General features: G+C 41.6%; 1 protein-coding gene across 7 annotated transcripts in view; it reads right to left on the minus strand.

The window, feature by feature from the left end:
• OSBPL3 (oxysterol binding protein like 3) overlaps positions 1-23,642 on the minus strand; it is a 173,052-nt gene that overhangs the window by 92,384 nt on the left and 57,026 nt on the right. Inside the window, exon 1 of one of the 7 annotated variants that reach the window (XM_046669448.1) lies at positions 23,284-23,424. The exons of the other annotated variants lie outside the window; for them this stretch is intronic. The gene's annotated coding sequence lies outside the window, so the exon portion shown is untranslated. Of the gene's footprint in view, positions 1-23,283; positions 23,425-23,642 lie in introns of those variants that run through there. 7 annotated transcript variants of the gene reach the window in all.

A 23,642-nucleotide genomic window follows, 5' to 3' on the forward strand; every position in this document is an offset into this window, starting at 1 on the left:
CCCAGATCTAAAGACAAGCTCCAGGTGTGGTCTGGCTAGAGCAGGAGAAAATGGAGCAATCGCCTCCCTTTCCTTATACACACTGCAACTGTTAACACTGCCTACGTCCGTCTTAGCTTTGGGGGCACCCACATCTTTTTCTAGCACTCACTGTCCTCACAGTTCTCTAGGACGCTGGTGTGGTAGGAACTGTGGAGAGGCTGGGCTTCCTTTTATCTGAACAGAACTCCTTCACTTCCTTTAACCGAAATTCAGGACTCGAATATTCTTTATTATATTAAATTGCGTCATATTAATCTTGACCCATGATTCTAGTCTGTCAAGATATTTCTGGGGACCGACTGTCATTCAATGTACTTGGCCCACTTTTTCTTTGTCACAGCATCCACAGACTGCATAAGCATGTGAATTCTGTCCTCACCCAAGTAAATCATACTGAGAGATTTATTAAGGGGAAGAGTGCCAAGGGCACTGAAGTCTCTCCATAGCCTCATGTTAATTTGTTCACTAATTAGCGTTTCTGGGTCCACATTTGCCAACGCACTGTAAATCCCAACTGCACAGGCATGTACAACTTCTCAAAGCGTCCAGATCCACCTTCTTCAAAGTCGGATCCCTGTTTAAAGTGTAGATTTTGGGAGTTCCACTTTAGATGGACTGAATGGAATATCTAGGGAGGGTGTGATAATCCGCACATTTAACACCTTCCCAGGTGATTTTTGTGCACATTACAGTTTGAGAACCCCTGATGCTGCCAGTAGTCTTCAACCCTTCTTATCTTACCCTGAACCAATCCTTCTCTTTGTGTATTTGTGATGTTGCAGAGACAGTAGGAAGCCAAAACCCTCTTTTATTACCCCAGGCCTGTGGTTTTTAGAAAGTGGTGCTCAGACTAGCTGCATCAACATCACCTGGGAAGTTGTTAGAAAGGCAAATTTACAGACCCCACTACAGACCTAAGCATCAGGAACTGAGGGTGGAGCTCCAGGGTTTTTTGATGCCCAAGAACCATGGCCAAGGTTAACATTTCCTCCATGGCATGGAATCTTGAGGCATCTGTACACATTTGTCAGGGGACTAGAGCTGACCCTGAGCTCTTTTCCAAGGAAGATTCTGTCCTGCTGCTTAGCTACTCCTTTAAGCCAGGGATGGCAAATACCAGACAGATGTGCTTTCCATCCCCACTCCCATGCTTAATCATCATGGTGAATTTTCTCAAACAGCCCTCCAGATATCAAAAAGACAGAGCTGGCCAGACAGATCCTTCCTGCTAAAGTCCACATGGGCCTGGAGGGTGGTGGAGGTCCATGCATTGCCTTATTCTGATTAGAAGGCTTGATTTCATAAGACATTAACTGTGGTCTTGTCATAAGAGTCAACACCTACAGATCTGTCCTTGATCCTCAACACAAAATATTTACCCTCCAGGCTCTCGCCAAACATTGTAACGCTGAACGTTGTACTGTCCAGACTTTAGAGAGCAGTGGATCTCAGCTCCGACTGCTCATCAGAATTATGTGGGTGATTCTGATGCAGAACCAGGGTTGAGAGCCACCAGTAAATGACCTAAAAAGATAACATGTGCACCTAGCTTAAGCTGGATCATCAGATGATTGAGTTGGTGGAGCTGCACTATTCTCATCTCTAAAGAACTGCTTTTCTTGACCAGTCCTCTGGGCTTATGCCCTTGGCCTACAATGTGAGAGGGTACAGATATAAAGATAACTAACAAATCAACCTACTGTATGATATTAGGAAATTTTGTAGAGTAGTATAATAATTAAAACTACAAGTTCTGGATTCAAATCGCCTGGATTCAAAGCCAGAATTACTAAGTGGCTTGAGGCAAGTTTTCAGCTTCTCTAATCCTCAGTGTTTCATTCGACAAATGGAAATAATTAAAGGATCTCCCCCGAAAGGCCTGCAGAGGTGATTAGATGAGCTAATGCATCTAAAAACAAACCAAAGGTGACAGGTGGGAATGCAAACTGGTGCAGTCACTATGCAAAACAGTATGGAGCTTCCTCAAAAAACTAAAAAGAGAAATATCATATGACCCAGCTATCCCACCACTGGGTATTTATCCAAAGAACTTGGAATCAACAATCCAAAATAACATATGTACCCCTATGTACATTGCAGCACTATTCACAATAGCCAAGATGAAAGCAATCCAAGTGCCCATTGACCAATAATTGGATAAAGAAGATGTGGTATACATATACAATGGAATACTACTCAGCCATAAAAAGGACAAAATCATCCCATTCACAACACGGATGGACCTGGAGGGTATTATGCTAAGCAAAATAAGCCAGACTGAGAAGGACAAACACTATATGATCTCACTCATATGTGGAATATGAACAAACATGTGGACAAAGAAAATAGTTCAGTGGTTACTAGGGGAAGGGGGGTGGGAGGTGGGCACAGAGGGTGAAGGGGAGCACTTACGTGGTGATGGACAAGAAATAATGTACAACTGACATTTCACAATGATGTGACGCATTCACTATTATGAACTCAAAAAAAAAAAAAAAAGGTGACAGGGCAGTCATCTCTCAAAGAGTTAGCTAGTATAGGATGGAGTGGTCACCCTCAGTGCACAACATCACCAAGGTTACTCTTCCCTTTAATTAGAAAAATAAAAAGAATATATACAAATATCCACATTCCTATCACCCCAAATTAATGGGTCACTACCCTTATTTATACAAATACATACATCCACCATTTTTCTGGCTTTTATAAAATTTCGCATAGTAAATAATATCATACCACACATTTCTTTCGGCAGCTGCCTTATTTTCACTCAAAATTCTTGCACACAAACACACACACTCTAGTCCACTCCTACAGCACAGTTCCATGGTATGACTATGCAGTGTTTAACTTATTCTTCCTTCAGGTTGTTCCCAATTCTTTGCTATTAAAAATGGTGCTGCAGGATATGCTCCTTGTGAGGCTGTGAAGTGATTTTCTTTCTTTTTTTTTTGAGGTATAATTGACATATAACATTATATTAGTTTCAGGTGTACAACATAATGATTCGAATTTGTATATGTTACAAAATGATCATCACAATAAGTCTAGTTAACATCTGTCAGGGCCAGCCCGGTGGTGCAGCGGTTAAGTGTACATGTTCCACTTCGGTGGCCCCGGGTTCGCCGGTTTGGATCCCGGGTGCAGACATGGCACTGCTCATCAGGTCATGCTGTGGTAGGTGTCCCACATATAAAGTAGAGGAAGATGGGCACGGATGTTAGCTCAGGGCCAGTCTTCCTCAGCAAAAAGAGGAGGCTTGGCAGCAGAAGTTAGCTCAGGGCTAATCTTCCTCAAAAAAAAAAAAAAAAAATCTGTCATCATACACAGTTACAGAATTGTTTTTCTGGTGATGAGAACTTTTAAGATCTACTCTCTTAGCCAAATTCAAATATGCAATGCAGTATTATTAACTATAGTCACCATACTGCACCCAACATCCCCATGACTTACTTATTTTATAACTGGACGTTTGTACTTTTTGACCTCCTTTACCCATTTTGCCCAGTCTTTACCCACCCCCGACCTCCTGCCTCTGGCAACCACCAATCTGTTCTCTATATCTATGAACTTGAGCTTTTTGTTTTAGATTCCATGTATAAGTGACATAATTGTGGTATGTATCCTTCTCTGACTTATTTCACTTAACATAATGCATCCAGGTCCATCCACATTGTAAAAAATGGTGAGATTTCCTTCTTTTTTATGGCTGCATAATATTCCATCGTGTGTGTGTGTGTGTGTGTGTGTGTGTGTGTGTGTGTGCGTGCGTGTGTGTGCACAACATTTTCTTTATCCATTCACCCAATAGACACTTGGGTTGCTTCTGTGTCTTGGCTATTGTTAATAATACTGCAATGAACTTTGGGGCACATGTATCTTTTCGAGGTAGTGTTTTCATTTTCTTAGGATAAATACCCAAAAGTGGAATTGCTGGATCACACAGTAGTTCTATCTTTAATTTTTCTGAGGAAACTCCATACTGTTTTTCATAGCAGCTGCATCAATTTACAATCCCACCAACAGTGCACAAGGCTTCCCTTTTCTCCACATCCTTGCCGATACTTGTTATTTCCAGTCTTTTTGATAATAGCCATTCTAACAGGTGTAAGGTGATATCTCATTGTGGTTTTGATTTGTATTTCCCTGATGATGAGTGATGTTGAGCACCTTTTCATGTGGTGATTTTCTCAAATCAGTGGAACTGCTGTGTATCAAGGTAGAGTAGTTTTAGTTTTACTAGATATTCCAAATTACTCTTCAAAATGGCCACACCAATTTACACAAGACAAAGGCTTCTTTTCTTTTTGTGAGGAAGAGTTGTCACTGAGCTAACGTCTCTGCCAATCTTCCTTTATTTTATGTGGGATGCCACCACAGCATGGTTTGACAAGCAGTGGTAGGTCCACACCCGGCACCTGACCTTTGAGCCTCAAGTGGCTGAAGCAGAGCACACGAACTTAACCACTACACCACCGGGCTGGCTCTAAGACAGAGGTCTCCTTAAATGACCTTTATGAGAAAAATTTCAGGTCTCAGTATCAGAGGGCCACTCCTAAATGACTGGCTTGTTCTTGGCTTTTAGGCACTGAGAACTGTCTAGGAGAATATATCCCCTTCTGTCTGGCATTCCAGGATAGATGGAGTCAGATTAATGGTGCACCGGTGGTAACCCCCAGCAGAAGATGAGCATTTCTGTGTGCTGGGCTTACCCTTACCGTCACTGTGCTCCAATTCTCTCAGCTACCCACTGTTTCCTTGTGTCCTGGTGGACTCTCGGAAATCACTTTAAATACTTTATGAAATAAGACAATGTTTAATAAATTATCTTTTTTTTTTTAAAGCTACTGGGCTATTGGCAGGACGTTCTGACGGTAGGTAGTCTTCTGCTCGGCTTCCTCCTCTTGGATGCCTTCCATTGCATCTTGTTGGGTGAGCCCTGCCTCAGCCTGACAGTGCCAACTGCCTCCAACATCTTCAGAACAGGTGAGAAGGGAAGGAGGGACAGACACACAAATGATAGCCACTGGCTCACACAATCAGAAAGGAACATATCAAAGATACTTGTTAGTGAAGAAAGGAAAAGGAAGACTGAGAGAGACTCAGTGGCCAAGGCTGCTTACTACTAGCTCTTCAGAAGTTTACAGATGGACAGTTCCAAGCTGGTAGGGTTTCTAGGAACGGGCACTTGCAGGCAGATGTGGGGAAGGAGGTAATGGCAATTTCAAAGTGATTATTATGAAAATTCCATGTCACACACCTAGACAAATTCTATCCTTCACCAGAAGAGAAGCTTTTGACTCAGACCGTAATTTCCCACCTTGTTCACAAGGCTATCACAAGATAGATACTCGAATGAATACTTCAAATAGACTTTTCAGAAGTCTGACATCCTTCTTAAAAAATGAGAAAGGAGCTTGCTACACCTGAATACTCTTGTCTGGCAATACCGGCTGGCTGCCTTGATGCCCAGGGCTTTGCTCCAATGCTGAACCACTACCCCTGGCCACATGGGCTCCACTCTTGGACTTACTCCCATACTGGTAACCACAGACCTCCCTCGGGATAGTGCGTTTTGCTGCTGGCTCGACTTCCTCAGGCTGCGTCCTCCTCACCAACTACCATCTTCTCACCAAACATTCTTCATCCTGGTGGTTCCCAATGTCGTAGATCTCACCTACCATGCCACCCCAGCCCTACCTGAGACAAGTTCCAGAGCTGCGGATAACCCCCCTCAACCCTCAGGCGTCAACTAGTAGAAATAAGATCTATTGTGTCTGTGGTATTTTTATGACCCAGTAGCCTAACCACAAAGGGAAACTAGGGTAATTCAGCACATCTTGCATTAAGTGAACCCAAACTGGCTCTTTTTCTAAACATGAACTGTTCGCCTGCTTAGTAATAATACATTCAAAAATTCTGCAGTGGATGGACAGAGCTCATCAGGATGGAGTTGTGAATCTAATCCCTGAATGCCTGTTCAGATGTCCTAAGGCGTGGTATAATGTCCTTACACCACTTTAATCACGAACTCTGGGGGTGGGACCGAGGCAGCCATATTTTGTAAAAGTTCCCCAGCAGATTCCAACGTGCAGCCGGGGTCGAGAATCATTGGTCTAAAGTTTTCAGAAATTTTCTTTCTCTTTCTAATAATCTTGACAGCATCTACCCAATCTTAGACGTCTGATACCAGTCTCAATCTCTTTCAACCGACACAACTTACTCTCAGAGGTTCTGTGAAGACTGAAGTAATTCAGTCCCCTGGTGTGTTTTTGGGCTGAACTGGCGTCCAGAACCCATTCAACACAGATGGTACACGTTTCCCACCCCTTCACCTGTCTTGGGTTTCAAATTCCTCCTCTCCGTGTTTATTCAATTCTTTTCACTTAGTACTTCTTTAGAAAAGAGACGGAAAACAAGTAGAAAAGGAACAATTCTTTTGACTCCTGATGTCTTGTGAAGAGAAAGTTTGCCCACCCAGAAGCTTGTCTTTTATTTGTTCATCTAGCTCTGGACATACGTTTGCAAAGCTGTCTGGTAGCCTTGAACCCCTTTTTGCAAGCCTCAGCTCATTCCTGACATTAGTTCTGCAGACATTATTCTGCATGTTCGCATAACACGCTTAACTAGTTCCTCGTAACTTTAAAGTGTTGCTTACCGGCTCCTCTCTTTTCCTCCCAGTTATGTAAGCATATATCAAAATTTTGTCCTTCATCCGCTTCTTTCTACAGACTTTAGCTCCTGATCGCGTTCCCCACATCCACTTTAATAAGGTGGCTGTAACCCCCCTCTGCTATCCCTACTCTCCCTCCAGTGGGCAGCCTGGTGGATGGTCCCTGATTCATCACTGCAAGGTGAATCCTACTGGTTCCTTCAGGAGCAAACTCGTGACTCCCTCATGCTGATACCTGTGCTGACTCCCCTGACCCTGATTAAGACATCTGCCCTCTCCTAGTCTACGCAGAGTCTCTCCCAGCTCCTCCAAGCCTGCAGATTTGGAGCTAGAACTCTGCCCTGACACTCACCTCATCCTCCCAACTTGCTTTCCATTCTTCCATGCCCACAACCACCAATCTACTTTCCCCATTGTGGGGGGTCTCTGCTTTTTCTCTCCCATCACTTCAATCCACCTTACATTCCCTTACCCAGATCATCTTCTCAAAAAAGGGTCTCTGCTGCAAATTCCCACTGGTCATGGAATTCAGTTAAAAATCCTAAGCTTCTCACAACACAGTTAAATCTAACTGGCTTTGGACTCTGGCTCTATCTACCATTTACTGTGTTACTAAACTTCTGAGTTCTTTCGTCATCTGAAAAGAGGGATAAATAACAACTAAGTTTCTGTGAAGTTTGACTGAAAAAATTGCATGTAAAGCACTTAACACAGCCCCTGGCAGACACCACTCAATTATATTTTAGCTGTAATTACTCAAACCTCGTCTCCAAAAACTCACATAGACATACCCTGTATTCTACACTCTCCTGCAATTATACCACTCTGCCTCGGTCCTTTCTAGTCCTTCTGAGCACACTTCTAACCATCACTTTCTATCCTCCAACAGTGGGAATTCCCCCCACCCTCCAAAGAGCATTTCAAGCATCACCTACTCTATGAAACCTTTTCTGAAACTGACTCCACCCCAGTTTTGTTTCTCTTTTGAATCCCTGCTTTACTTTTGTGCTCTCTGTAGGTTATGTCATATGTTTCCTGCATTTTGACTCACTCTTTGTAAGCTGACCACTAGATGTTAGGTCTATATCTCACTCAGGGACTGCATTTTACTCATCTTTACATTCTGTGGGAAAGTAACTTACAAAGATTAGTAGCAATAATCGTTGAGCCACATTGAATATCCTTCATTAGTCTGAGCTAACAGGAAAAAATCTCTCTGCGTAAACACACTGTTCTATTTCCACAGGAGCCTTCCTCCGTTCCTCTTCACTGGAATCATTTGGGATTATATGTGTGTTTCAGAACACTTTAGCTCTCCCTTCCTTTTGAGGTCTTCTTACCATTTGTCTTTGGTCCTGAGCGAGATCATTTCTTTCATTTCTCTTAACTGTTTGAAATGTTTCTAGCGTACACGGCTACACCCGAAGCATGCTTCTTTAGAGATTTCGTCTCCTGGTTCCTGTCAGCTTATATCACTGGCCAATGCTTCTTTGTTAGTCAGAGAGAAATCCAGAGGTATCACTCCTTGCATTATTTTCTCAGTATTCTTAAAAATTAAATGGTCAGCAAAATAAGTCAAGAGTTTATCAGAAGTGAGCAGAATGAAACTTCCTTGGGTTTTATCAGCACATTTGGCATCCATTCTAGAGTTCTAGCCTCTGGGGAGAAAGCATCATCCTTAACCTCTGTCTGGCAATCCATGAAAGTGATCCTACTACAGCAACCTCTCTATGGTTTTTTCCCCATTACCTAGCAATTCATCTTTAGGGTCCGGATTTCCATAGGCCTGCTACTTTAAAGCAAAATATTTCCTTCTAGAATCATATTTTAGTCAGGAGAACCACTCTAAGCTTCTTGGTGAGAAGAACCAGGTGATCCTATCTATGTCCAAGTTTTAATGTTTCAAGTTTACTGTGCTTGGTCCTCACAGGCTGCACGATGCACTTGCAACAGGCTTATCTCTCTCTCTATATATAACCCTGCTTCCCAGGTGTTTTTTAATGAATTATTGAAGTTCTCTTCCTCTGTTACTGGTCTTATCTTGGCAATGCCTATCGTTCTCCGACCAATAAAGTTTTTTGTTTTTTGGTTTTTTTTGCTGGGGAAGATTAGCCCTGAGCTAACATCTGTTGCCAATCCTTCTCTTTTTCGTTTGAGGAAGATTAGCCCTGAGCTAACATCTGTGCCAATCTTCCTCCACTTTATATGTGGGTCACCACCACAGCAAAGCTGATGAGTGGTGTAGGTCCATGCCCGGGACCCAAATCTGCAAACTCAGGCCACCAAAGTGGAGTACACCAAACTTAACCACTACTCCACAGGGCCAGGCCCAATCCAATCAAGTTTTAATGTTTTTTTCCTTCCCATCAAATTTCAGTTGAACTCTCTTGATTAGGTTAGCAAATCTCTTGCCAAACACACTTCTCCTCAAAGATGCAACAGCCTATCCTACAAACCAAACCCCAAGTGTCAAGGGTCAAGGGTTTGTCAATAACTGTAGCACGACCTGTGCTACAGTTACTTGTACACTGTCTGTATCCTTTTCCAACTCTTGGTCTACCTTCCTCTGAAAGGTAGAAACATCACCCATTCCCCTTGAAAACTTCAGTTTCCTACCATGACTTCAAAGGACCAGGGACACATATGAGGTTTCTTCTGACAGGCTGGTGTATTTCTATTCAAACCAATGAAAGAGAGTGATGGTAGATCTGATATTTTAGCAGGTTATCATGCAGGCCTTGACTCGTTCATCAATATCCATTCTCCCTTTCTTTAATAACAGAACTGTCAAGTTTCATTTGAGGTCATCAAATTAGAAGCTACATTTCCAGTCTTCTTTGCAGCTTGGTGGGGGCCTTGTGACTAAGTTCCACCAATGAGATGTGAACAGAAACTGTGCTAAAAAGAGATGTGCATATGTTCTCTGTCCTTTCCCCATTCTTGAAGGCTGAGAGATGGGGACAACTAAATACAGAAATGAAAGCCTTGGGTTGAGGATGGTACTGTCATTGTGCCAGGAAAGGAATAACCATATCTGGACAGTTATATGAGACAGAAATAAACTTCAGTCTTGTTAAATCACTTAATTTTGGGGTTTCTCAGTTACAGAGGTTTAGCATAAATGACATAGGCTCTAAGAAGGTAGCATGCCTTAAAATTAGGAATCTTGGGTCACCTCTGTACCACTCTGTACAGGAGGTTGCCAACCACTCCTTCCCAGTCGGCTTCCTGGGCCAGGAACAGGAACCCTTGAAACACTGGCAGTGAGAATCCTTACTTTTTGACAAAGCACAGAAAGCTACTATTTTGAAGTTCTAGGGGTATATTATCTTCTCTTGAAACAATCTCATATTCTTCAGCAGGTTGAGATGCATTCCTCAGATCATTTTTACCTTCTCCAGGAGGACAGTCCCCTTCATGTTGCATTTGTCACACATGTGGTCCCAAGAGCCACTCTAGAACAGGATGACTGAATGTTCTGATTGGAGAGAGGGGAGTCCACAGGTCATCTGACAATCCCTCCACTCTTGAATAGTAAAATCAGAAATGGGCTGAAGTCTCCTCCTCCTTCTGCCATTTAGCTACTCTTACTTGCCCTTCTACGTCTTAAGAGGATGAAACAGGTATGGGTAAATGTGGGCTAACAAATGAAGCTATAGCAGAAGACAAGAGGCTAAGGGAGAACAGTCACAGTGACGAAAACTCAACTCAATGTATATCTATAAAGTACCTACTAAGCATCCATAGCTGTGCTAACCCCTAAGCGATGGAAACTAAGTGACAGAAGCTTCATTCAAGGAGGAAACCACTCTGATCAAGGAGATAAGATGCGCATAAATGAAACAAGCCCGAACACAGTTTCAGGTGGAACATCTAGTAGGTGTTGTGAACAGTCAGGGGGAAGACCTCAGTGGGGTTGGGGTTGTGAGCAAAAGCTTGAAAGAGGGGGCCTAAGGGAGCCTTAAAGATGTGGATAGGACTTGTCTAGTAGAGAGAAATGTGGAGGGCGGGGAGGGCACTTCACGCAATATTTCTCAAGCCTGGCTGCATGACAGGATCACCCTGGGGACCTTCTACAAGAGACCAAAGTCTGGCCCCATGTCATACCAATTCATCCAGCTGCACATTCTGAGCAAGGGCATTTGAAAAGCTCCCCAGGCGATGCTGATGCACAGTGAGGGTGGAGAACCCCTGCCCAAAATCTTGCATCCAAAAATGATAGAAAGAATTACTCCACAGAACCGCCTTCTTTTATTTTGGTATTTAATTTCATTTTAGTATCTAATGCCAGACCTACGTCTACTGCATCTAATTTACGCCAAATTAAAATGAAAAGCAGGATATGACTTAGCAGTTTAAAGGGTAAGAAGAGAAAGCGCCACCCAAGAACTTAAAATAACATCTTGTGGTTTGAGTTCTATCAGTGGGCGTCGTTACCCTCCCTTAACTGACAACTGCTGGCGGAAGCAGGGCAGAGTTTTAACAATTGGCAACCACAGACTGCATTTCATTACCGATCTAAAAAGACTATCAATTGAGTCACTATGAAATATGAATGTGAATTCAAAAAACACCTCTATCTCCTATAAGAATCTACTAATCGTCTTTTCAGAATTGAACCTTTAAGCTAAGAATGAATAATGCTCCGTGAGCACTAACTGAACGCTCTCATGTAACAAGAAACTAAATACCTAGTGGTTAATGTATCAGATGTACACACTTCAAGTTTGTTTGTCCACCTAACTAAAAATAATCCTAGGACTGAGAATAACCCAAGGACTGAGAATTAAGACAAATTCTATAAAACTACTTTCCCAAGATATATTTTGGGGGTATCCTTCCAGAATTGCAGAGGCAATAATCAACAATGCCTTGTAAGAGGCCTGAAAGCAAGCAATGAATCACTAACTTAGGCAGGGAGAAAAAGAACACCGGAAGTTTTGCTCACTCCTAGGTGAAAGACTGCTGCAGGGAACCGGGCATAAGACACTTTCAAACTAGCACAAGCTCAAAAAAATTAGATGGAGGAATAGAAGGAAAAGGCAGAGAAAACACATTTAAAAAAACTGGGGTAGTTATTAGTAGAGCTAAAAAAGCAAGAAAAATTTAAAAGCACCTGTTAGTAATGCTAACAATGCAATGGTTGCTTTCTCTCTCCAGGGGAGTGTACAAATCAGAAACAATTTGAAGACTGTGTCTTACTCTTTTTCGGTTTTGTTTTTTAATTTCCTCCAACTAGCCTAGAACCTGGCATGTGGCAGGTTAATTTTTTTAATCAAACTGATGACCTGTGTCCGCTCCCCCTTATACTAGGTGCTAGAAGACTTTTACTGAAACTTATTTTATCTGAGAAATAGGAAAAATAAGTATTCTAAAGTATCTACCATTTATCAAATTTTTAAAATTTTTAGAAAGATGGATCCTAATTATTTAGGAGTTTGCAACTAATTAGAATGTTACAAAAGAGTAATAAGTCATAGAAATTACAAATTAGAAAACTTAAGTCAAAATGTTAGGTGTACATAATGTATCAAAACTCTGGCTGGATTCCATCAAATTAATTTAAAAAAATAATGTTCAGCAACTAGGACCCTGATTTTCACTGTGAACTTCCCTACATTGTGCATTCACTGCAGACATCAGTTGAATCAGGGAGGTTAGCACGTTGAGGGTGTTTCAAGACACCATTCTGTACTAAGATAGCATCTTTCATCAAATCAGTTCCAGTGCTATGCAAATGTTAACTCCCTCATCCTCACACCCAAAGGCAGAGACGCCTCAGCACAGAGCAATGACAATCATATCTCCTGAAAATGAGAAGTACCCCAGTTTCCAGACCCAGGTCAGACCTCAAGGCTTATTTATGGGTTAGACAAAGTTGATGCAAATTCTGATTCATCATCACCGGGTGTGAAAAATGTATTTTTCAAAGATGACGAGACCAATATACATTCCATCCCAAAGCTCTTCTGACAAAACAATATTGACATTTCTCCATCGACTGGTGGGGTCTATGTTCCCTTCCCTTGAACCCAGTTGGGCTTGTGATTCTGGCCAAAGTGATGCTGTGTGACTTCCAAGGCCATGTTAGAAACGGCAACACAGCTTCCACGTAATGATCTCTCTCTCCCAGGATGCTCACCCTCCAACTTAGCCGGCATGATGTAAGGAAGCCCAAACTAGGCAACACGGAGAGAATACGTGGAGGGGCCCATTTGGAAAAGAACTGAGACCCCCAGCTGAGAGCCAGCCTCCAAATGTTTCCACTCTCAGCTTTCTCCCATCCCAGCTGACACTGAGTGGGGCAGAGTCCAGCTCTCCCCACGGACTCCTGCCCAAATTGCAGATTGGAGGGCCAAATAAACGTCATTGTCATAACCCACCGAGTTTTGGGATTGTTTGTTACACAGTATTAGATAACTGAAACACTAGGCAGGGCCCTTGGTAGACCTCCAGGACAGTCAGAGGAAGCATGAGAATATGAGGTCAAAAGACTCTGTCAGCAGTAATGCCCCCTTGTCCTGACCCTCGGGCCAGCAGCTTCCTTCTACCAGAGCATCCCACTGCTGTTGTGTAGGTCAGTCTTGAAGAAGGCTCCCTGGTCAACAAACCCAGACTTCCCTTAGAAAGTCACTTACATGAAGCTCAGAGTAGAGAGTATGGACCAACTAGGTCATCAAGGAGGGTATGTGTCTGACGGTGACAGACAGGCCACAAGTGGGACATTGAAATCTAAAACTGTGCAGAAAGATAAGAAGACAAACAAACCCCTTATGAAACCTTTAATTATACCTTTTAACAAAGACCTCAAAATTTCTCACTTAGCATTTAGCATTTATCGTCGTAGTAACTTGAAGTAGCTGAGAGTGAGTTCTTAATTAGCAACTGCACCACAGAGAAATTGTCTTACTAAGTTCACAGGGTCAGTCAGCAGGGCTACAACTAGGACAGAACCCAGGACTGCTCTCTCTCAAGAACATAAACCCAGAAGGGGAAGAGGGAGTTGAAGTAAAAGTCCTCAATGGATGCATTTAAATATTTCTAAAGAGCAATTTTATTATTAAATTCCAGAGTGAAAATCCCAAGCACCATTCAGTCCTTTAGTAAGAACATTAACTGACTCTTGGCCTTGGCCAGACAGTTGTCTAGTTGACCCTGCAGTGCAAAGATCTGGTCTCAACCACATGCAGGATTCGCTGGGGGCTATCAGTGTCCAGAAACCAGAGGATGCCAGCAAGGCAATATGGAGAGCAGTGCTTCATCATTTGAATTGGGGCAGAAGAATGACTGAAAGCAGAGGAAGGCAGGAAGAAAAGACAGGAGACTGATTCCTTAGGGCTCTAGTGAGCCCTGGATGATCATGAAATAAAAGATCAGCATAAAACCAGAGCCATTCAATATAACATTAAGGCGCTCTCTGATACTGCAGTCTCTAGCCACATGCAGCTACTGAGCACTTGAATGTGGCCAGTGCAACTGAGAAACTGAGTTTTAAATTGTATTTAATCTTAAATAGTTTAAATTTACATGGCCCCATGTGGCTGGGAGCTACCACACTGGATAGCACAGCTTTAGCTGACACCATTGTAAATCACTCATTTTCTCCCTCCTTTCCTTTAGCACAACATGAGAACACCTAGGGACATTTCTGCCTCCTGAAATCTTCCAGGTGTGCTCCCTGCCGCCTTTGAAAAAGCCAATGGCTGGCATAGAGCTGAGTCACTTGGCCAAAACTTGAATGGATTAAGTCATCTGGGAAATTTTCTTTCCCATCCCTCCATTGTTTGGAGAGAACAAATTAAAGGGTGAAACAGGATATTAGTTTTCTACATGAGGTCAGCCGGGATTTTTAGCAATAAGCCCAACTTAAATTTACAGGTACTTCAAACTGTCAATACAGAGATGGTCTTCCCTAAAAGGATCAGACCCTCCAATTCATACAGCTTCAATTGAAAACCATTCAGAATGTTCCAAAAGATGTGTGAAGTTCATGTGTCATTTAGGTATGGTTTCTAATGGTTGCTCAGTTTTAAGACAATATTCTGCGACATGAGGCAAAAGATCATATTTTGGAATCGAAAAAACGTTAATTCAATTATCAGATGTCAATTTTTTTGGTAGACGAAAATATTTACCACTTTCTACTATCTTCAGATGGCAACAAAAATCCACCCTCAGCCAGCCAGACTAGGGAGGGAGGCGGAGAAGGCTTTCAAGATGGGTCCCACAAAATTTACAAAGTCCTAAAAACAGCTCCACAAAGCTGCCCAGTAGCCATCACTTGGCCTGCTGGAAAGCTATTAACTTGGCAAGGAAATGAAGAATTCACCAAAAAAACAGCCAATTTCCCAACATTCAAGTATTTCCATAATCTGATATCTCATTTACTAACTCAAACTTATTTCAGCCACTGCCCAATATAATTCTACCATTTCAGGCAAATAGATATTCCTAAAAGTTTCCCATTCGAGACACACATTCTCATAAATTGCTAGTAGAACGTAAATGAGTACAACCTCTTTAGAAGACAACTTGGCAAGAGAAAGCAGTCTTTCAATAAAAATGCACAGTAACAATTTCCAAACCTAAAACAACTCAAGAACGCAGCATTCAAAAGCCCTTTCTAAGCAATTTAATGACAATGAAGCCCATCAAAGGTTAAATTATCAAGAATGGCAAAGACAGGGTAAAAAGACCAGGACGGTTAACAGTGCATTGATTAGGATTAAATAAGGGGGGGCAGGGGAAATAACCAGCGAATTATAGCTACCGAGTCGTAAAAGTATAAATCCTAACAAAATAAAAACAAAACAAGCAAAAAACATCTGAATGCAGGGGAGGGATGCTGGGCCAAAGTGTTAGATAGTCTATCATGTTTTATCATGCTCAAACCATTCTGACTCCCAAACTCTCAGAGGTTTTCATCTATCTGCTGAACCAAGAGAACTAACCCTCTTCAGATAAAGAATAACTTTTCAGAAGATTGGCAATTTCTTTTCCTTTTGTTAAATTCAAGTAAGATCAAATAGAATATTTTACCTTTAAATTTATGTTTACTTTGAGCTCTGCCTTACACAGTAATTTCCACCCCTCATTTATCCATCCATTCCTCTAGTCATCTCTCTCACTATATGTATAGAGGCAAGCCTGAAATAAATGATAACACTGGTTATGTTCTGGTTGAGATTTTTGGGTAATATTATAATTTCTCCTTTGAATTTTTTTTTGTTTTGCTTGATTTAAAACAAAAAAGACATATCACTGAAATAAAACTAAGACAGTAATTACTTTTCTGACTTGTATGGTTCGTTTTCCTAAAGTAGTCACATGGTCATGGTTCTCTTATTTCTCACTCACTCACCAATCTGAGATTCTAACTCAAACATCCCCAGCAGGCCCCCTCATTCTCTGACCCTTCCTTCTCTGATTGAGTCTCAGTTGCTCGAGAAACACTATGCTCAAGGATGAGAAACTCTACCTACGTCACGCCTCCCCACAGTCATCAAGCACGGTAACACAGAAACTCCCAAGGCTGTGGGACAGTAGTACTTGGGTCTTTTAATTTGAAGGGTAAATGGAAACTACTGATGCTGGGAATCCCATCTGTGCTGTGGTTACACCACAATGGTGACATACCAACACAGAGAAACTGGATTTACTGGAAGTGAAGGGAGCTATACCACTAAATCCTCTTCCAATCTCTATCTCTTTCTCTTTCTTTCTCCCTCCCCCAGCCCCTGTTTAAAGAAAGTTAAATAAACTAACCCCATTAGACTTGGACACAAGAAGGAAGGGTGGGCACGTTTAGGTAAAAGGAGGGAAAATGGAAGTACTGTCAGGAACATAGAGTAGGCTGTATCCACATTTGTAACTGGATGCAGTGTGCTCTACCACTGAACTCCAGGAACGCACTCGAGTCACAACAAGCTTATGTGACAACTCAGAATGAGGCAGCTCTCTGTGTTTTGTTTATTCCATAGCAGAAGTCAGGGGTCTTGGTTTGTAAGGGTCCTCCTTCTCCTGCCTCTTCCTGCCCTCCATCTTAAGGAGTGTGTGTCAGAGCAAAAGATGCAGATATCAAATTTTACAGATTCATTAGATAGGGGATTATTCGACACCACATAAACCAAGCTATATAAAAGATTAAAAATAAAAAAATAAACAAATATTGAGATCCTGGAAGATAAGGTATTTTGTAAGTTATATAAACATATACACAGTGTTTCAGGAGTTTGATTCTAATTCTGAATTTAAGCTCTCACTTTTTGGACAGTTCTCTTAGCAAGACAACAGACACAGTCAGCTTCTATGTAATGTATCAGCAATGACCCTTCCTAGAAACAGCAACTCAGAAGGAGTAAGAAATCAGAGCTCGTGTCTAAAAAAATGAAGTGTTACCCTGGATCATAATCATTCAAAATATGCTCTGCTAAATACCAGTCCCACAGGGCTCCCAAAAAATAGGTCCCCAAGACCAGCCACTTTGGGGAATGCTGCTCCTCCATTCCCTCTTGAAGATAGAGTGTAATATATATATACTGGCAGGTTAAAGGCTCTGAGAGGTGCTGCAGTTAAACAAACATCAACCAAAGCCAAATGTGCTAACTTTGTTGAATCCATTCCAACCTATGTGACCATGGAATCTATTCTTTTGATTACTTCAGCTTGACAGTCCTTTCTAGCTTTAAAGCTCAATTATCCTATGAGTCCATGAAATGATTTGAACTCTCACCTTTAACGGGTGGTTTATCGGTCACGCAGATAAAACAGCTTACCATGCACAGACACCATTTCTAGGTTACGAATCAGGCTCACAATAGCCAGTAATAACACTTGCATGCTCTTAGCTTATAGTTTCATGTCTAGACTGGAGAGGTTGAGAGAGTCATGAGAAACCACAACTATCACATAAAAACCATAAGCAATGTTCAGAGACTGGGAACCTGCTCCCCTATTTGACCTAAAAGTCCCTCCCTGGTCTCTCTTTATCACATATCTTCCCCTAAACCCAACTTTCCCACCTCTCTTCCCCTCTGCTTTCTAAAGTTGACTAGTCAGACTCAATCCTTTCTATTTCAGTCTGAAATTACCCTGAAGAGGAAACATCTGAAGGACAAGTAGAAGACCATTTGGAGGAAAGAAGTAAGTACCACTCCAGGGAGAGGCACTCTCAAGTTAACTGAACAAACTGTTCCAAAAAACCTTGTGGAAAATGTCTCAGAAATTAAATACTCACATAACTGTTGTGCAGCCTTACTTAAAAATGTGTCTCCAAGCAATGTGCACTATATTTACCCAAGCAAACAAGAAAATGGGGTCAAACAAGAGTTTACTTGGGATTCAATTCACAAATGTTTACTGAGCACTTACTATTGGTCAGGCACAATTCTTGACACCTGAGATAAAGCAGTGAACGAAGTTGAAACATTACACTACACACAATACCACAGAAGAGACTAGAAAATCCAGTAATACCAATCCATATGATGACTTTAGGGAAAACAGTTTCTAAGTGGAAGAAGGCTCACTTTAAGGAAGAATTCAGAACCATCATACAAGGTACAAGGAAAGTTCTTGAATCCATGAGAAGGGTATGGGAAAAGCAACAGATATTTATTTTGTATCTATCATTTCCTAGGCACCATGCTAGATGCTTTTACATATGTCACATTATTTAATTCTTAGAATTATCCTTTGACTTGGGTTTTAAGCTTTGTTTTACAGTTAAGAAACTGAGACAGAGCTAGTGGTCAAACTTTTGTAACATGACTGATTCAAATTGATACCTTTTTCACAAGAATAGCGAGGTTAGACCTGAAACTGAATTCATAGCCGCTTCAAAATAACATTTCTAACATGACTTTATGATGGCCGAGAAAAGATATCTCAAAGTATGTGGAGTAGAAGAGGAGATATCAACATCACATCAAAAAATAACCTTCACAAATTTGTAGGACTCCCCTTTCCTAATTTCAAAACTTACTACACAAAGCCACCGGAATCACGACAGTCTGTGCGGGCATAAAGAAAGACATATTGATAAACGGAAGAAAACTGAGAATGCAGAAATTAAACTCTCATTTTTATGGTCAATTCATTTTGACAAAGGTGCCAAGACAATTTAATAGGGAAAGAAGAATCTTTCCAACAAATGGGACTGAGACAAGTGTAGATTCACATGCAAAAGGATGAAGTTGGACCCCTACTTCATGCCACATACAAATATTCACTCGAAATGGACCAAAGACCTAAATGTAAGAGCTAAAACTTTACTGTTAAAAGAAAACAGAGGGGTAAATTTTTCTGCCCTTGGATTAGGTCGTGGTTTCTTATATACAACACCTAAAACAAAAGCAATAGAAGAAAAAAATTATAAATTGGACTTCATTAAAATTAAACACTTTTATGCTTCAAAGGACAACATCAAGAAAATGAAAAGATAACCCAAGAATGGAAGAAAGTATTTGTAGATCATATATCTGATATGGGTCTCAGATCCAGAATATAAAAAGAACTCTTACAACTCAACAATGAAAAAACAAATAACCCAATTTTTTAAACAAGCAAAGAACCTGAAGACATTTCTCCAAAAAAGACAAACAAATGGTCAATAAGAACATGAAAAAATGCTCATCATTAGCCATGAAAGAAATAAAGATTAAAACTACAAAAAGATACCACTTCACATCCCCTAGGATGGCTATAATAACAAAGAAACAAAAAACAGGCAGCCAATAACAAGTGCTAGCAAGCATGTGGAGAAATTGAAACCCTGATTCACTTTGGTGGGAATGTAAAACTTTGGAAAACAGTCTGGCAGTTCCTCAAAATGTTAAAAACATAGTTACCCTATGAGGCAGCAATTCCACTCCTAGGTATATACCCAAGAGACTTGAAAACATATGTCTACCCAAAAACTTGCACACAAGAATGTTCACTGCAGCATAATTCACAATAGTCAAAGAGTGAAAAGCCCAAATGTCTATCAAATGATGAATAGACAAACAAAAAGAATATCCATATGCTAGGGACTGAATGTTTGTCCATCCCCAAATTTGTATATTGAAGCCTAAGTCCCAATGTGATGGTATTTGGAGGTGGGGCCACTGGGAGGTAATTAGGTCATGAGGGTGGAGCCCTCATGAACGGGATTAGTGCCCTTATAAAAGAAAGCTTGCTTCCTCTCTCTGCTCTCAGCCATGTGAGGATGCAAGAAGATGGCTATCTACAAACAAGGAAGTGGGCTCTCACCAGAAAATGGATCTGCCAGCACCTTGCTCTTAGAGTTCCCAGTCTCCAGAACTATAAGAAATAACTGCTTGTTGTCTAAGCCATCCAGTCTATGGTAATTTGTTACAGCAGCACAAAATGACTAAGAGACCATACAGTGGAATCTTATCCAGCTATAAAAAGGGGTAAAATATTGAGTCATGCTACAATGTGGATGAACCTTGAAAACATTATGCCAAGTGAAGGAAGAGAGATAAAGCCACATATTGTATGATTCCATTTATATGAAATGTCTGGAATGAGCAAATCCATAGAGACAGAAAGTAGATTACTGTTTGTCAGGGCCTAGAGGTAAGGAGAAATGGGGAAGTATGGGATTTCTTTTTGGGATGATGGAAATGTACTGGAATTAGATAGTGGTGATGGCTGTACAATTTTTTGAATGTACTAAAAAAAATCACTGACATATACTCTAAAAGGGTAAATTCTGTGGTACGTGAATTATAGATCAATAAAAAATCCTGCTTTCCTAAAAATAATCTTTGAATCAAATAGAATCAGATATACAGTTATTCATCTTCTCCCACAAAAACCACTGGCATTAAGGTAAATCCTCCTTTGTTGAGTCAGATATATGACATTAGTGTCTAGTCCCAAGATTCAAAAAAGAACTATTCTGTGCTCTGAAAGAGATGAAGAAACTGCAGTAGGAAAGTCTTGAGAACTCCAGCATGACTGCTTAAAATAGTGTACTCAACTGAAAACAAATGAGCAAAAAATACTGACACGGGAGCCTGTAATTTCAGATCAGTCCATATAAAGCCTTCCAAATCTATCTGTTCTAGTGAACTCACAGAAAGGAAATAACGACATACAAAAGTCAAAGGTCAAAGTCAACTTCACCACATGGAAACACCAATACAAATTGTGATAAGACTTGTCGACCCTGGCTGCCACGCTAGTCATCCTAGAACTCACAAATAGATCATGGAGACTCGTCATTTGAGAAGCTGCTGACAGTCATATGCAGAAATGAAACATGCGGTCCTCCAAGATCTCGAAGGCTTTGTTCTATCCTGGTAGGCAGTCCCAGCTTACATCACGGAGGGCCTATTTACCAGCAATCAGGGATCTAATTAAAACCCTTACAAAATGACTAAGCCAAATCTGGATGTGACGTTAAAATGACCTTCAAGCTTTGAAACAGTTGCTTGATCTATGATCTGTTTGCTTGCTTTACATTTAGCAATGACTCAGACCCACATTAAAAAAACACGAAAGTTGCTACAACCCTAATTCTCAGAAATACCGACATGTAGGTTAAAATAGATACATATATGTACACACATATTCACACAAGCCAATCCATCACTAGCCAGAAGAACAACCCAAGCTGATGAAAAGCCTGAAATCCACTGTATGTAGTTAAGAGAGCAAGATGAATAGAGCAAACACAGATAATTCCAGCTTTTGCGAGGTTATGTTCCCAAAGGTAATTATAAATCAGCTGTTTGAAACTCGAAACACATTTTTCATAGAAATTTGTTAGCTTGTGGTCACGTACCCAAGTGAAACCAGAGAGATCAATGCAATGCCCCGCAAGCAGAGCTGATGGCACTTCTTATGAGGAAAAATGCCTCACAAGCCCAACTCCAGAACGTAGCTCAGTAGTGGCAGCACCCCAGCTGCAGCATCGGGAAATAGGGTGCCCACTCTCTGGTCCCATCATTCCCCAGGTGTCCTACACTGGTGAGCAAATACAGGCCACGGTCCACGGTGGGAATCCACCCCACTCCCATTCAGACATATAAAGCCTTCACAAGGGATCTCTAAGGCTGGGAGGGTCTGTGGCTTTTTGCTATTCTCCCAAAGTTCTAACTTCAGTAAATGTCTGCTTATCTGGAAATGAAAGCAAACCAGAGTGCACATTACAAGATTTTTTTAAAAACTTTTTGTTCAAGTACAACATTCATACAGAAAGTCAAATTGCTGGATTTTTAAAAAATATATTTTGTAGGAAAGATACATGAAAGTCATGGCTTTCAGCAACTTCTCATTGTCTCTTATGGTCAATGCAGAGTCCATGTTTCATTACCGTTATGTCCTACACCCAGCACAGGGGCTATACTTAGCAGGTAACTCAAACACATTTGTGGAATCTCTGTACCTTTAACATCATTAGTATTGTGGATGTAATCTATTTCCAAAATACCCTAGAATAACTTAAGTATACTGATAGGGACTAAGGGAATTGTCCTGGCCTCAGAAAAGATATCATTTAGGTGAGAAATAGAAAATACATGGTTAAAAAAATAATAACAACTATCCACAATGTCTGGACTGTGTTATGAAGAGTCCCAATGGGGAGCAGTGAGGTGGACCAGGGACAGCACTAATCTGGGTGGTAGAAATGTAGGCTTGCCCTTGCCACAGTGTGACCTTGAGCAATCTGCCTCTTTGGGCCTCGATTTCCTCAACCAGGGAACTATTCTCAACCAGGGAATTGTGTGGTGGAGTGACAAGCATGGGAGGGAAATTAAGTTTTCAGTGCATACCTTGGTGTCTTTAGAATATGGTCTCACAAACATGTATTGCTCATTAAACAATTAAATAAATAGAATGCATTACGTGATTCGTCATTACAATAAACCCCAAATGCGAGTTGGAAAGTGTGTAATAACTCAGCCCACTCTCCCTAGCCCTGCTCCCACCCACCGTCTCCTTGTCCCATCTGCCGGCTCTCCTCTGGCTTACACTGAGATGCCAGCTCAGCCCCCGGTCCTCAGTCTGACCTCATTCTGGCCTGACCACCTGGTTCTGACTCACAGCCTTGCTGTCAACCCTGCTATTTGTGCCTAATCCCCCAGTCCTGCTTTAGGTTTCCAGGTCAAGGATCTCTGCCCGCCCAGGATCCCCCTCAACAACCTGCCACATTCCCACTGACCTAGAAGCTTCTTGGTGAAAGTGATAGATCAACCTCCTTATGGAAAACCACAGGGTTAATTCTGAACACAAAGTTAGCTTATTACCTTAGGGTCAATACAGGAAAGGGGCAAAAAAAAGGGCAGGGTTGAGTTACGGTTTTAGGAGAAGAAAAAAAGAAAAAGAAAACCCGTAAGTATGACCATCAGAGCTACTCCACAGTATGGCCCCCCTCCCTACACACACAGTATCAGAGATGGGACCAATCAAGCAAATTCTTCTTCACTCTAGGGACAGCAAATCTAATCCGAGAAGACAGTTTCCATCAATTCTGACAGATGACCTATCAAGAGAGGGTGTTCACTAATCTCACTTCTTGGTTGAATAGGCCCCCCAAAAACGCAAGGCACACTTACTCAACTATCTTCGCAGAGTGGAGCTCATCACGACTTGGCGGTCAGGACCACACACAGTCTTACTATAGGCACCCATAAGAGGGGCTCCTCTCCTCAGCGCCCTCCTCACTGAGAACCAGCCTGTCCTGGGCCCTGCCCTTCCTTGACCACTGGGGTGACCAAAACCAAGGGTAGCCACTGCACTGACCAAGCTGAGCAAATCAAATTCCCTTTGTGCAGAATCTGGAAGGTAGACACAGAAACCAAGGCAGACTCTGATAAGCACTGAACTTAGAAGGCAAGCGGGACTGCCGGGGGACCTATTTTTAACCCTATGCAGGGAAATCAGAGAAGAGTGAATAGGATGGCAGGGAAGCAGA

The sequence above is a fragment of the Equus quagga genome, chromosome 8 (genome assembly GCF_021613505.1).
Source record: "Equus quagga isolate Etosha38 chromosome 8, UCLA_HA_Equagga_1.0, whole genome shotgun sequence".
NCBI lineage: Eukaryota > Metazoa > Chordata > Mammalia > Perissodactyla > Equidae > Equus > Equus quagga.